This window comes from Somniosus microcephalus, chromosome 18, assembly GCF_052327205.1.
Source record: "Somniosus microcephalus isolate GS21.2 chromosome 18, FLI_Smic_1.0, whole genome shotgun sequence".
Taxonomy (NCBI): Eukaryota; Metazoa; Chordata; class Chondrichthyes; order Squaliformes; family Somniosidae; genus Somniosus; species Somniosus microcephalus.
Genome location: NC_141004.1, coordinates 60,840,357 through 60,854,374, shown reverse-complemented (window position 1 = coordinate 60,854,374; position 14,018 = coordinate 60,840,357). Strand labels below are relative to the sequence as shown.

General features: G+C 49.9%; 1 pseudogene; it reads left to right on the top strand.

Annotated features, from left to right (window-relative positions):
- The first annotated feature begins 744 nt into the window (after positions 1 to 744).
- The window catches only part of LOC147105320 (uncharacterized), a 123,019-nt pseudogene continuing 109,745 nt past the window's right edge, over positions 745 to 14,018 (top strand).

The following is a 14,018-nucleotide window of genomic DNA, read 5'->3' as shown; positions in this document are numbered from 1 at the left end:
GCCTACGGGTTTCCAAAATAGATTCTGCAGCACAGACAGCTTGGGAGAAATCGAAACTAAGGCTGAAGGCTTTCTGTGAAAAGAACTTTGTGTTTTGGGACCCAGACAGAACTGTGAATTATGTATTAGACCGAGTTGGAGACAGATCTAAATTCAATGAGGCCTACAGTTAAAGCCATCAAACAGTCTGCATACATAATCGGAAACAGATTAAGCACATCCATCGAGGCTGGACAAGCCTATCAAGGACTTTCAGGACAATACAAGTCAATTATCGGGCCGGTAGATGCAATTACCGGCCATCTAAAAACCGTCAGTATAGATTGCTACCATTATTTTAACTAGCCTGCCAAAATTAAAACAAAGAACTAACCTGATTTGGCGCGCAGATAAGGGTTTTCAACAAAGGTATAATTGAAGGCCCCCAGGTAACAATCGGTGAACTCCTACTGTGCTCTCCTGCTGCTGTGCTGTGCTGGTGCTGCCGCTCCCCGGTCCTTCGGCCCCTCGCCCTCATGGCTGCCGCTCTTCCCCCGTCCTGCGCTTTCCCCCTGGCCTTTGCCCGTGCCCTCTCCCACTCTATCTGGACTAACCCCGGCACCGGGTCGGGCGAACACGGGCAATTCAGGCCAGGCGAAGCGGGACGCGACGAGGGGAGGAGAGAAAACCACCCGAGGGAAGGCCAACTGAGGGTAGGCTTCGAATCATCGGGCCTTCAGCCTCAGCTGACCTGCGACTATCTTCATGCAAACCCAAGCTGTCGACAAAGGACCATCCCTGCAAGGTAAAGTACCCAAGCAGAGACTTTAACTTTGGGGTACTCGAACCTGGACAATGCCCCTGCAGCACCCGGAGCCCACGTGATGACGGCAGGCTCCAGAGAGCACCAAGAGCGAACCCCGAACCCAAATGCTGTTTTGAGTCTAACAAACCCCTTTCATTGGTGAGCATGAATTCTGACCCCTCATAGCTTAACCTAGTTAGGTATAGGGGGGTGGGATAAGGATAAGGGGATTGTTAAGGTAGTTGTTTTCCCTCGATGTGCCGTGTGTTCCCCATTCCCTGTATAAGTATAGCATTATTATGACTCTCTTGTAATTTTTGCCTGTAGAAGTGAACACCAGTAATTTTTCCATAAGATTGTATCAAGTTTTCCTCTTCAATAAAATCTTGGTTTTGTTTGCATCCAACCACCTGTCTACTCGAGTCTTCTCTGTATCGCTGCCTGTATCTAAGTCCGGTGTCCAGAACCCAGGGGGTGAGCGATACGAACTGCTCAAAGAAGGTAATCAGAGGCAAAGCTGACTGACCCAAACACACCTGTGCAAAACCCCGTACAGTACCAGAAACCAAAAACAAAGTTTTACATCGGTCGGTACAAGGTATGAACTTATTGAACTGCCCGAAATAATCAGCGCCTTTGCAATTGATGCTTATGGTAATGGCAAACAGCCAGCACCATTTGCCCGATATAAGTGGCTGCCTTGGTAAGCGCAAATGGTGTCAATGGTGGGGACTGTACTGCGGGAGCAACTGGGTACAATGTACAAGTATGTTGTTCAAATGTCGCAAGTGCAACTTTCATTTTCTGGCCATTCACCTTTTCAGGAAAAGGCTTGTCCACGTCAGCAATACAGAAACAAATTTCAAAACTTCTTTCACAGTGGAATCCTTCCGTTGTTAACAGGCTTCCTAACAACTCCACAAAGAGCAGATATAGCTGCAGCAACCTGCCGCAATTATTCTGTTTCACGTGTTGTGTATTGTGTTTATTGGTGTGAGACTGCACCAGTGGGAAGCCCTGCTGCCACTTCCTGTTATTTCCATTCGATGAGAGATAGTTCATCCAATTCCTATCGTGCTGCTGCCACTTGTTTAACAAATGTGATCTGAGTTGCATATTTGCCCTTCAGTTGCCTTTGGGAAGGGGAACATTTATACCGAGGGATGTGTTTCTTAGGGACTTTTTATCCTGTGGTACAATTCTCATCTTTACCTGAGTACATTTAAACGATTAGCGTCAGTTATTCCCCACATCAGGAAATGTTTGACTGGGATTCACTCATAAAGAACAAATATGGATTTTAATAAAATGCTCAAGTTTGTCACTTAATTCTCAGGGGCTGTCAAAGAAGCGCGTCCTATGATGACAAGCTCTGTGGCTCTATTTTTCAGTGAACTGGGTATGAATATTTTCGGAAACAGTGAAAAGCTTAATTTTGACTAGTTATTGATAAGAATTAAAGCGTGGAGGAAGAAAAGGTCATGTGAGAATTGACGTGTGATCCGTGTCCCCCGTTATAAAGAGAAACATTCCGAAAAGGTCCGTTCCCCATTCTCATGGTTCGTGCCATTTTTAATGCTTTAGTCATTGACCACAGTCACTTAGTGAATGGAAGCAAATATTTAAGTAATTATCAGTTGACAATTACCAATGGAGCTTAGTCATATTGAGGTAGATTTTGACTGTGCGATAGTATAAGGGTGCTATTGGCGGCGAATTTGCTAACCTCGGTGGGTCCGTAGCGGGCGATGTCAGTAATGGCTCCCGACCCCGCTGCTGTCTCCATCCCGGCCTCTGTGAAATGAATTTACTTTGATTGGGCTTGCTAATTCCGCCCAACGTGCTTCCCGGTCAATTAGAGGAAGCGGGTCTGGTGACGTCATTTGATGACGCATCATCAGCCAGTTTCCTTAAAGGGACTATGGCCAACTTTATTTTGACATTTGTGCTTAGTATTCTACAGCATTGAGGGACTGCAAACACAGACAATCACTGCACAGAGGTGCAGGGCTGCACCCAGGCTCTCCCATGCCTCCCTCTATATGCTTATGGAGGGAGTCACAGCACGCAGGGTGGTTTTCTTCCCTTCCCATGGGCGAAAGAGACCTCCCCAGGAGATCAACACAGCCTGGTTGGACATTGCAGAGGAGGGCACAAGCAGGGATGTGGTCAGGAGGACCTGCGTGCAGAGCCGCAAATGTTTCAATGATCTCAGTAGATCATGAAACGTGAGTACAAAGCCACACTCAACCTCATCCTGCTGTGCCTCTCATCACATCCCCATCACTCTTCCTTCCCTACTCTACCCCTGCATATCCTTACTCACACCAACATACCTTGGCCCTCCACCCATCCCTCTTTCCCTATCTACATTATCACATCCCCATCTCGTTAGTCACCCCTCACACTCACCCTCATCCTAGTGCAATCATACCAACTAACAACACACAATGGTAGACACTTGGGTGTGTTATCCAATGTTTATGTAAAGTTTCTGCTAATGTGGTGTCAAACATTGAAAACTTTATTTTCAACACTTTGCTTTCTTGGACAGATTTGCGTGCACCTTTGGAAGTGGCTTGGTGAGTTGTAGTGAATGGTGAGACATAACATTGCCTCCCTCAATAGTGGTGAGTGTGAAAGGAACGGCTTGGACATTGTAGGGATGCTTTATGGTGTTGGTGTGGGGTGGTGCCAGGGTGTACAGCATCAAGTGAAGTTAATCTGGTCATGGTGAGGCCATCCCTGGCCTCCCGGGCGACAATGTGGTTGGGTGCTGATGCCCTCTGTCCTGTGCAGCATCAGTTGATTGTGGAGAAGGTTGGTGTTGTTGTTGGTGCTGCTGGTGTGCCGGTGTTGGGGCTGATCGTGGTCGGATTCTGAGGGCCAAGGTGAGAGAGTATAAAGGGCACCCATGCTGATGGAATAGATGGCAGGTGAAATTGAGATGACAGAAGCGATCTGTCAATGGTGAGAGAGGTTGCTCCAATGAGGTGACACTGGATGGAGAGTTTGCTCCAAACACTTGCAACCTGCATAAAGCTCAATCTGTCTTCCAAATGCAGTAAGCAACAGCTTCTGAGCTTGGCAAGTGAAGAGCTGTGAGGTGGAAGCTTCTCTAGCACATTTCACGCTGTCAAGCAATCAGCTGATTCAATGGCCATTGATCTCCCACCTCAGTTTAACAGACGTGATCTCCGAGCAGCGAGGACCCCGTGGGCGAGCACGTAAAATCACAAGGTGAGCTCAAATGTGTTCTTAATGATCTCAAAACAAAGTCATAATGACCTGAATTGGATCCCTTGCTGCTGCGTGTCAGGTCTGCTCAGCGCTGACAGACCCGACATCAGGGAAAGGCACGTGGTGGTGGGTTCACAGCGGAGTCCCGACCAGCTGGGGGAAAAAAAACAATTTCCCACCCGACCCGCCACCGATCGCGCCCAGTGACCCACCCGGAAAATCTCGGCCATTGAGTCCGCAGCCCGTTTTACATCTTTCCCGATTTTTATTTCCATTGACTTCAGCGTTTTACACAATCGCACAAAATCAAAATCTATCCCATTCTCTTTAGCAAGGATCTTTCAAAGCCGTTCTTTTTTTGCTTGAACTAACAGATGGGTCCAGATTTTTGTCTGGCAATGCAATCAACTCTCGTAAAGCATGAAACATTCCTCTGTTGTCAAGTTCCTGTCCTTCTGACTTATTACATTTTACAATTTGGTTTTCAGGGCTCCTTATAGGACGCTTAGCTATAAAGTCTGAATTATTTAAGGTTGCTTGGGAGAAATTAAAGTCAGCAGACTTTATCTTTTTCCTCATTGCATCAACAATTGTCTGAAAACCAATCTTCTCCCCATGATGAGTTGTTTCATCTGAATTAATTTGTTGAAGTTTCAAAGAATCCAATTTACAGTTTGAAGAGTTGTTTCAATCAATACTTAGTTGGAGTTTAAACCACTGGATTAATCTTGGCAAAGTCTCGGAACTATATTTACCAGATTTGTAATTAAGCTTGTAATTGGATTGCATAACCATTAGAGATAGCTTTGGAGTGGTTTGAAATTTATGAAGAATATAGAGATAAGTAGTGGACAATAGAACACTGAAGTGTGTTGAATATGCATAAAGTGACAGGGCCACCAGATGGAATACAACCATGTATACTTACGGCAATGAGAGCGGGAATGAGGGACTGCTGCGGAATTTATTTTCCAGTTTATTAAATACAGGGGTAGTGCTAGATGACTGGAAAGTAAATGCTGTTGTTGCAAAGATTTAAAAAAATACGATCTTGGGAATTATCAGCTTGTTAGCTTGACATTTACAATAGAAAAAAACATTGGAGTTAAGAAGTTGTTCAAGAGGCTTTATTTATGGGCAATAATCCCAAGCCAATAAGGGCTTGTGACACATAGATCATTCCTTTATATTTGTTGGAATTCATAGAGGATTTTGCAGAATTGGTGGTTAAAGTTAATAAACTGAATATTATGTATCTTGATTTTTAAAGGACATTTCATAAGATGGTTCACAAAAGAATTGCACTAAAATGGAAGCTCTTGAGATGAAGGAGGATGTTGTAAATTGAACAGGAAATTGGCTAATAATGAGTGGTGTGAAGTGATGAATGATGTCGTTTTCATGGGGTAGAAGGAGCAGGAGAGCTTGTCCCAGCCCACAAACCCAGCCTGGGCTGCTGCTGCTGAGGCTGGAACCCACTTTCCTCCAGCCCAGAGGCCAGCAGCTAGACACCCCATATTGCAACGACCTGGAGCTGATGGGCTGCCCTGGGTAATCGGGCCCCAGCCACAGCCCGCCGACCCTCAGAATCGACCAGGTGGGCCGCCCTAGGTAATCGGACTCCAGCCGCAGCCCGCCGACCCTCAAAATCAACCAGATGGGCCGCCCTGGGTAATTGGACTCCAGCCGCAGCCCGCCGATCCTCAGAATTGACCAGGTGGGCTGCCCTGGGTAATCGGACTTCAGCCGCAGCCCGCCGACCCTCAGAATTGACCAGGTGGGCTGCCCTGGGTAATCGGACTTCAGCCGCAGCCCGCCGACCCTCAGAATTGACCAGGTGGGCCGCCCTGAGTAATCGGACTTCAGCCACAGCCCGCCGACCTTCAGAATCGACCAGGTGGGCCGCCCTGGGTAATCGGACTCCAGCCGTAGCCCGCCGATCCTCCGAATCGACCAGGCCTCCTGGCAGGGCGGCCGGGCCTTCCGATAGGTTGATCAGGTTGCCGGCCGGATATACGTCAAAGTCCGCCGGGCAGCCAACCGGATATCACTCTGGGGGAAGATAAACCACGATTAGTTTGACATCTGTCATGGGTAAAGCAGTAAAAAGCATCCCGGAGGAGAGCATAATGAAGCACCCTAAGAAATAAGGAGTCAACATGGATTTCTGAGAATGAACATAAGAACATAAGAACATAAGAAATAGGAGCAGGAGTAGGCCAATCGGTCCCTCGAGCCTGCTCCGCCATTCAATAAGATCATGGCTGATCTGATCCTAACCGCCAATCCATTATCACAGAACCATCTCCTGAATCTAACAGAATTAGACACACGAAATAGGAGCAGGATCAGGCTAAACGGCCCCTGGGCCCGCTCCGCTACCCACAGGGCCATGACCGATCCGAACCTAGACTCATGTCCAAATTCCTGCCCGCTCCCCGTAACCCTTAATTCCCTTTACTTCGAGGAAACTGTCTATTTCTGTTTTAAATTTATGTAATGATGTAGCTTCTACAGCTTTTTGGGGCAGCATATTCCATGGACCTACCACCCTCTGAGTGAAGTAGTTCCTCCTCATCTCAGTTTTGAAAGAGCAGCCCCTTATTCTAAGACTATGCCCCCTAGTTCTAGTTTCACCCATCATCGGGAACATCCTCCCCGCATCCACCCGATCCAACCCCTTCACAATCTTATATGTTTCAATAAGATCGCCTCTCATTCTTCTGAACTCCAATGAGTAGAGTCCCAATCTACTCAACCTCTCCTCATATGTCCATCCCCTCATCCCCGGGATTAACCGAGTGAACCTTCTTTGTACTGACTCGAGAGCAAGTATGTCCTTTCTTAAGTATGGACACCAAAACTGTACGCAGTATTCCAGGTGCGGTCTCACCAATAACTTGTACAACTGAGGTCCTGTCTGAGAAATCTACTGGAATACTTTGAAGAGGTGAACAGAAAGATTTGCATTTATCTAGTGCCTTACCATGTATCTCAGAAATAGATGCAATGAAATGACTTGAAATGCAGTGACTACTGTTACATCGGCAAATGTAGTGGTCACGTAGGGATATCTCGTAAATAGCAATGAGATGTGTTATCTCCTTGTTTTTGGTGGCAGTGGTTGTACATTTGACGCTGAACTGGACTGAAAGAAATGTGAAATACTTCATGTATACCAGGGCCTGTAGTTTGTGCTCGATTGTGCTGTTTTTTTCGGCAAAATTCCCCCAATATCGGCGTAACTGGCGCGAAAGATGGTGGAATTTTAAGCGCAAATTGCATTCGGCGCAACTCGAGATTCCACGATCTTTTGCGTTAGTTTTAAAACATTCGCGCTAGAAGCAGGCCCCGCCCACAAAACTGGCCACGCCCCCTGGGGTGAATTAATCACCATGGGGCGTTTCCGCTAATTGCGCTCGTGTGCAGGCCTTCAACGAAGGCCCTAAAATTAAGCTGCATCTTTTGGGTGCAAGGCCACAAATAGGTACGTTTTAAAAGCTTTTGAATGAATTTTTTTTTAAATTTACTAAGGAACTGACTACTGTACCCCAATCTAACTAGAAAATAGCTTTGTATAATTTTTAAAAGTCATTATTAGTATTTTAAGATCAGTTTACTCACAGGTGGTAACACTGTGATTTAAAAGGCTTATTTTTTGTGATAAACCCATTTTCAGCCATATTAATCAAACTTTACCAAGTTACCACTCTTAAATGAATCAAGGAATATTTTTAAAACCAAATTTTTTTAATTACTTTTTAAAATGCTGCCTGATTGCTCTGGTTTATCGCAGTATTGGGCGTGCAGCAGTATGCAAATGGATTTGAGTGGAAACCCGGGGCAAAAAACAACTTTCCAAAATGGCTGAAACTTTGGTCACAATTTGGAACAGAATTACCGATTGCGGCCAAAGCGGAAACTCTACGCGTATATATTTAATGTAGAATACTCAATAAAAACCATGGGCCAGATATTCAGATCGGAGGCTTCCTGCGTGCAGATGTCTCCGATCGGGCAAAATCTATGCACTTACCTGCTGGCTCCGTAGGTCCCGAGACTTCCGATCCTGGGCCTCTCCTGGTCCGCGCCCGCAGAGGCCCAGGTATCCCAGGGACACCGACGGCTCGCAAGCATCCCTGAGCTCACGTGGGCCATGGGGAACCAATGGAAGAAGGGAATCACCCTTCACACTTTTGACAGGTCTCTACGCACAGATCTGTCAAAAGTATGAATGGGGATCACTTAAAAAACAGTTAAACATTAAATACATTTTAAACAAACATCACGTATTAAAAATTAGTTAAAATGACGTTAAATTAAATATTTTAAACAAAAATTTAATTTTTTGGAAAAAATAATTAATGTTTTTTACAGGGCTAAAAATAAACTTACTTTTTTTAAAGTATGTTAAAATTATAAATGAGTGGAAAAAAAAATTCTGTTTTTTTTAAACTCTTATGCAGGTGTGAGATTTTTAAGGTTTTCAGCGGGCGGAGGTTGTGCAGAAAGCGGAACTCTCTGCCCGCAGAAGCCCTTTTCCCGGGCAGGCGGATGATCTGTCAAGAGAATTCTTGGCAGATCGCAAGTGCCGGGTTTTAGCACATGTGCCTTGCATGCCTGACACCGGCACTTACGAGGCCCCTATGGGTGCGTACACACCTCGTACACACCCGTGGGGGTCGGAATATCCGGCCCCATATATTTAGATGTAGAATACTCAAGGAATAACCTATATTTAGATTTTAGCCAATCTTTTGAACAGTGCCAGACAGAGGTTTGGCTCATAACGTCATAGGTCCCAGAATAGGGAGAGGCTGCTGGAGTGGATCAGCAACTGACTGAATTAGAGGAAACAAACAGGAGTTGTACGTGAAACTGCATCAGAATGGAAGAAAATGATTAGTGGGGCTGGCGATAAAACCATTACTGTTTGCATCGATATATATATATATAAAACGGTATGTCTCTCTGTCTGTCTTTCTGTCTCTCTGTCCGGCTATACAATCAAAAGTTATAGAGCGTGCCGACACGCGTGTTACATCAAAAGAAAGCTTACGATTCCAGAACGGTCGTAAGTGTATTTACATTTCGGTGAGACAAAAATTGTGCCCGCGGTATCCAAAAAATGTTCAAAATTCCGCTCATTATCAGCTCATTAGCATTGAGTGACGTCGAGGTCGACCAATCGTACGGTCGAGCGACCTGACGGTCGACCAATCGCTGCGTGGCAGGGGCGGGTTCCTGGCGCGTGCGGGCGGGCCCTCCTAGAGTCGAGTGACGGGACGATTGACCAATCCTACGCTTCGGTGACCTGACGGTCGACCAATCAGTGCGTGTGTGGTCGGGCCTTATCGTTCTGAACCGAGGTGAGTCGCCACCATCTTGATTCCAAACTTTTCATTTCTTTTTCCCGCTTTCTGTGTCTTTAAAAAAAAAGTTGCTTTTAAAACACATAGGCCTAGAAATTCATTGTAGCCACTTTTGGGGCGGTAAAGTCGGGCGGCCGCTAAAGTTTGCGCCCGGCGCAAAATCGAGGCCACTTCTCCGATATTCATTAGCTTCGCCCTAAGAGTTTGCTCGAGCGCTAAAACTGGCGCTGCACGCCTCTCTTTAGGCGCTAAGCCGGAGGTGCTGAGCGAGAGCGCCGAGGCCGGGCGCAGCGCAGGTGCGGCCATCTCGTGATTGACAGCAGACACCCTGGCGCCGGCCAGCTCTTAAGGGGGAAGGGTCGACTTGGTCTGCTGCCACGCCCTGGATAGTGGAGCCCTCCAGCTAGGCCTGAACACTGCTGCTGGACCCAAATAGCGCCTGAAGCCATGCAGAAGGCCCGTGAACGAGCGCAGCGCTTCTCAGAGCTTGATCTGAGTGTGCTGGTTGGTGGTGTGGAGAAGAGGCGCCATATTTTGTACCCGGGCAATGGCAGGAAGGCGCCGGTCCGCGTCTACCGGAGAGCCTGGAGGCATGTCGCCAGCAAGGTGTCAGCCAACAGCGAGGTCCCCAGGACCGGTGTCCAATGCCGCAAAAAGTTTAATGACCTCACTCGGATTGTCAGGGTGAGTACCCTTTCCAGTGTCCTCCTCATCCTTGCATGTGCACCTCACATTATGGGCAAAGGGACCTGAAAGCCCTAATGGCCAGCCCTCATCCAGCAGCTATGGGACAGGCATGAACATCAATTGCACATTCTGCACTTAACACACTGGCCAATCTATTCCACCATGGGAGGCAGTGTACACAAGATCAGGGCTACACACTGGCCAAGCTATTCCACCATGGGAGGCAGTGCACACAAGATCAGGGCGACACACTGGCCAGGCTAATCCACCATGGGAGGCAGTGCACACAAGATCAGGGCGACACACTGGCCAGGCTATTCCACCATGGGAGGCAGTGCACACAAGATCAGGGCGACACACTGGCCAGGCTATTCCACCATGGGAGGCAGTGCACACAAGATCAGGGCGACACACTGGCCAGGCTATTCCACCATGGGAGGCAGTGCACACAAGATCAGGGCGACACACTGGCCAGGCTATTCCACCATGGGAGGCAGTGCACACAAGATCAGGGCGACACACTGGCCAGGCTATTCCACCATGGGAGGCAGTGCACACAAGATCAGGGCGACACACTGGCCAGGCTATTCCACCATGGGAGGCAGTGCACACAAGATCAGGGCGACACACTGTACTTAGAGGCCGTCCTTTCTCTTGCAGGCCAAGCTGGCCAATAATAGGAAGAGCCGGACTGCGACCAGGGGAGGCCGACTCCAGATCCAGCCGCTCACCGAGCTGCAACATCGCGTGGAGCGCATCATGGGTGGCCGGGTGATTGGCCCCGTTGCATGTGGAGATGCCGACCCTGTTCTGGGCACCAATGGTAAGGACATCAACGTTTGGACCTCTCTCGTCCCACTTGCGCATCAGATCTACATCCTTTGCCACTGTCCGACCAATGCGCTGAATGCCACCACTCATGCATCCCTCGCTGACGCCCTCTCCTCACTCTAAAGCTACTCTTGTGCCTTCCTGCTTTCAGATGGTGAGGAGGAGGTCCCTGACCTTGCCAGTGACAGCCCCTCAGAAGAGGAGGAGGAGGAGGAGCAAGAGGAAGGCGGCCCATCAGGGGAACCCTCAGCCGCGGCAACCCATGCAAATGTAGGGGACACGTCTTCCCTGGAGGGGAGCGTGGCGGAAGTGTCAGAGGGGAGGGGAGCTCATGGGACCTGCGGCCTGCAGAAACGCGGGAGGGGGGTGGAAGCTCAGCGGCCTTCTCCCCAGAGGGGGGAAGGGTCGGAGGGGAGTCCAATTGCTGGGCCCAGCGGCGTCCAGCAACGCAGGAAGGGTCGGCCAGCTCGGCGGCCTTCTCCCCAGAGGGAGAGTCCGGCCTCCAGTCCGGAGATGGTCTTCGCCGAGGAGATGGAACGCCTCGAGGGCTTGTCCACGGACTCGGAGCGCCGGCACACGGAGCTCATGGGGGTAGTGGCACGGTTGCCTGAGGCCATCGAGTCCCTCTCTCGGAGTGTGACCGACGTCGGGGCCTCACAGGCCATCAGTTTGGCGGAATTCGGGGCAGAGCAGGCAACGAGTCGGGCGGCATTCGGGGCAGCTCAGGCAGCGAGTGGGCAGCTGATCAGTGGTGCCGTGCAGTCACTGGGTGCTCTGATGAGGTCACTGAACAGGTCAACACGGGCACTCACTGCTGCCACACTCGCTGTGTCAGCCAGGCATCGCCAGGGCACCCGGCGCGCTGCAGCAGCACAGCAGTCTGTCCCTCGGCAGATTGGTGCGCATGCTGCAGTGCTGGCCCGGGCGAGTGCCAGTGTCTCAGGCGACCAGCGAGCGCCTGCCATCCGCCAGCTTGCCCCCATTCCTCCAGCCGCCACTGCCACTCCCCCAGTGGAGCTGCCAGGAGCTGCTGCAGCGACTGATGCTGGCCAGCCACAGCTGCAGCATTCAACAGCCGCCCGCTCGACGGCCAGACCTCGACTAGGCCGACCCCCAAGGGCATCTGCCATCACGACATGTGCCCCTCTGGAGCCTGCCCCCAGCCTTGCAGCAGCCAATGGCCTTACTTTGAGGAGGAGCAGCAGGGCGGGCAGGGGCCACACAAAGATGGCCAAGGCATCACCCTAGCGGGCCAAAAAGTCGAATGTGTGGCCAGTTGTGTTTGTTTTTTGAGGCCGAGAATTGGATGTTTGTTTTTTGAGGCCGAGAATTGGATGTTTGTTTTTTGAAGGCCGAGAATTGGATGTTTGTTTTTTGAAGGCCGAGGATGTGATGTTTGTTTTTTATGAAGGCCGAGGATGACGGCCATTTTAGTTGCACTGTTTTGTTAATCCTCTCCAGGTTGTGGGAGCGAGTAATGTGTTTGAGTGTTTTTTGGGGGTTTCGTCTGTTTTTGGTTTTCATGTGGGAAGGGCCCTGAGTTTGTACAATAAAGCATTTTATTTATTAACATTGTCCATGTTTGATCTTTGAAGTGTTTGTTGCCTTAACCGGCTGAGGGCTTGCGGAGCGGCTGCAATCATGTTCTTTCATTGGCACAAGCCATTCCCTGACAGGGGGCCTAGAAGTGACGTTCAATAAGCCGCCGACGGGCGGCCCTTGGACCTTGTGCCTCCCTCCTGGGCTGGTACTCCTCGTCCTCCTCCTCCTCATGCTCCTCCTGCTCCTCCTCCTGAGGTGGTGGTCCAACGTGAGGTGGCAGTGCCTGAGTCCTGCGGATAGCCAGGTTGTGCAGCATGCAGCAAACGACGACGAATTGGGAGACTCGCTCCTGCGGATACTGGAGGGCTCCCCCGGAGCGATCGAGACAGCGGAACCGTTGCTTGAGGACGCTGATTGTTTGTTCTATGATGTTCCTAGTCGCTTGATGGCTCTCGTTGTATGCCTCTTCAGCAGGGGTCATGGGCGCGCGCAGCGGGGCCATGAGCTAGGTACACAAAGGATAGCCTTTGTCTCCGATAAGCCATCCTCTTGGGTGAGGCTGTGCCTGGAAAATGTCAGCCACAGTTGTCTGTCGCAGGATAAAGGCATCGTGGCTGCTGCCTGGAAAGCGGGCATTGACAGCTAGGATGCGCTGCCTGTGGTCACACACCAGCTGTACATTGAGGGAATGGTAGCCCTTCCGGTTGCGGTAATCCTCGGCATGCTCCAGAGGTGCCCGCAAAGCCACATGCGTGCAGTCAATGGCGCCCTGCACCATGGGGAAGCCCACTATTCTTGCAAATCCCACTGCACGCTGCTGCTGCTTGTCCAGGGTCATGGGGAAGGAGATGAATTGATGTCTCCTTCTGAAAAGGGCTTCGGTCACCTGGCGGATGCAGCAATGCACGGCGAACTGGGAGATGTTAGCGATGTCCCCAGCAGCGGATTGGAAGGAGCCGGTGGCATAGAAGTTGAGAGCCACCGTCACCTTCACTGCCACCGACAGAGGCGTCCTGCGCATCAGCTGTGGCTGCAGATCTCTGTGAAGCAGCTGGCAGATGTCTGCAACCACCTCCCTTCTGAATCGCAGCCTCCTAACACACATCGCGGCAGACATGGTCAGATAGGAGGACTGCTGGCGGTATACCCTGGGTGGGTAAGGCCTCAGTTGGCGACGCCTGTTGCCCCCTTTGCGTCTAGCCAGGGCTGCCACTCTCTCACGGTGTCTGTAAGCCCTTCTGGCATAAGGCTGAAAGTCAGCGTTGGCACCCAATGCAGCCCCCATTATATGCTGGCAAACACTGAGCTCTCAATGAAGGCAAAGATAATTGCTAAGCTCTGGCCTGAGCCAAAAATACCTGTCCTAGTGTTGATCCAAACCAGTAAGCTCTCCTCCTTGGTCTCTCTCCAAAAAACCATTGCACAAGAGTGAATGCTGCAAAATGGCTGGCCTTTATAGTGCAGGGTAAGTGCTCTTTAATTAGCGCTCCCCGCGGCCCGCCTCGGCTGTGTACCGTTCCACTTCACAGTCGTTAGGGCCGCCCGGCGCACAATGGGCCGGT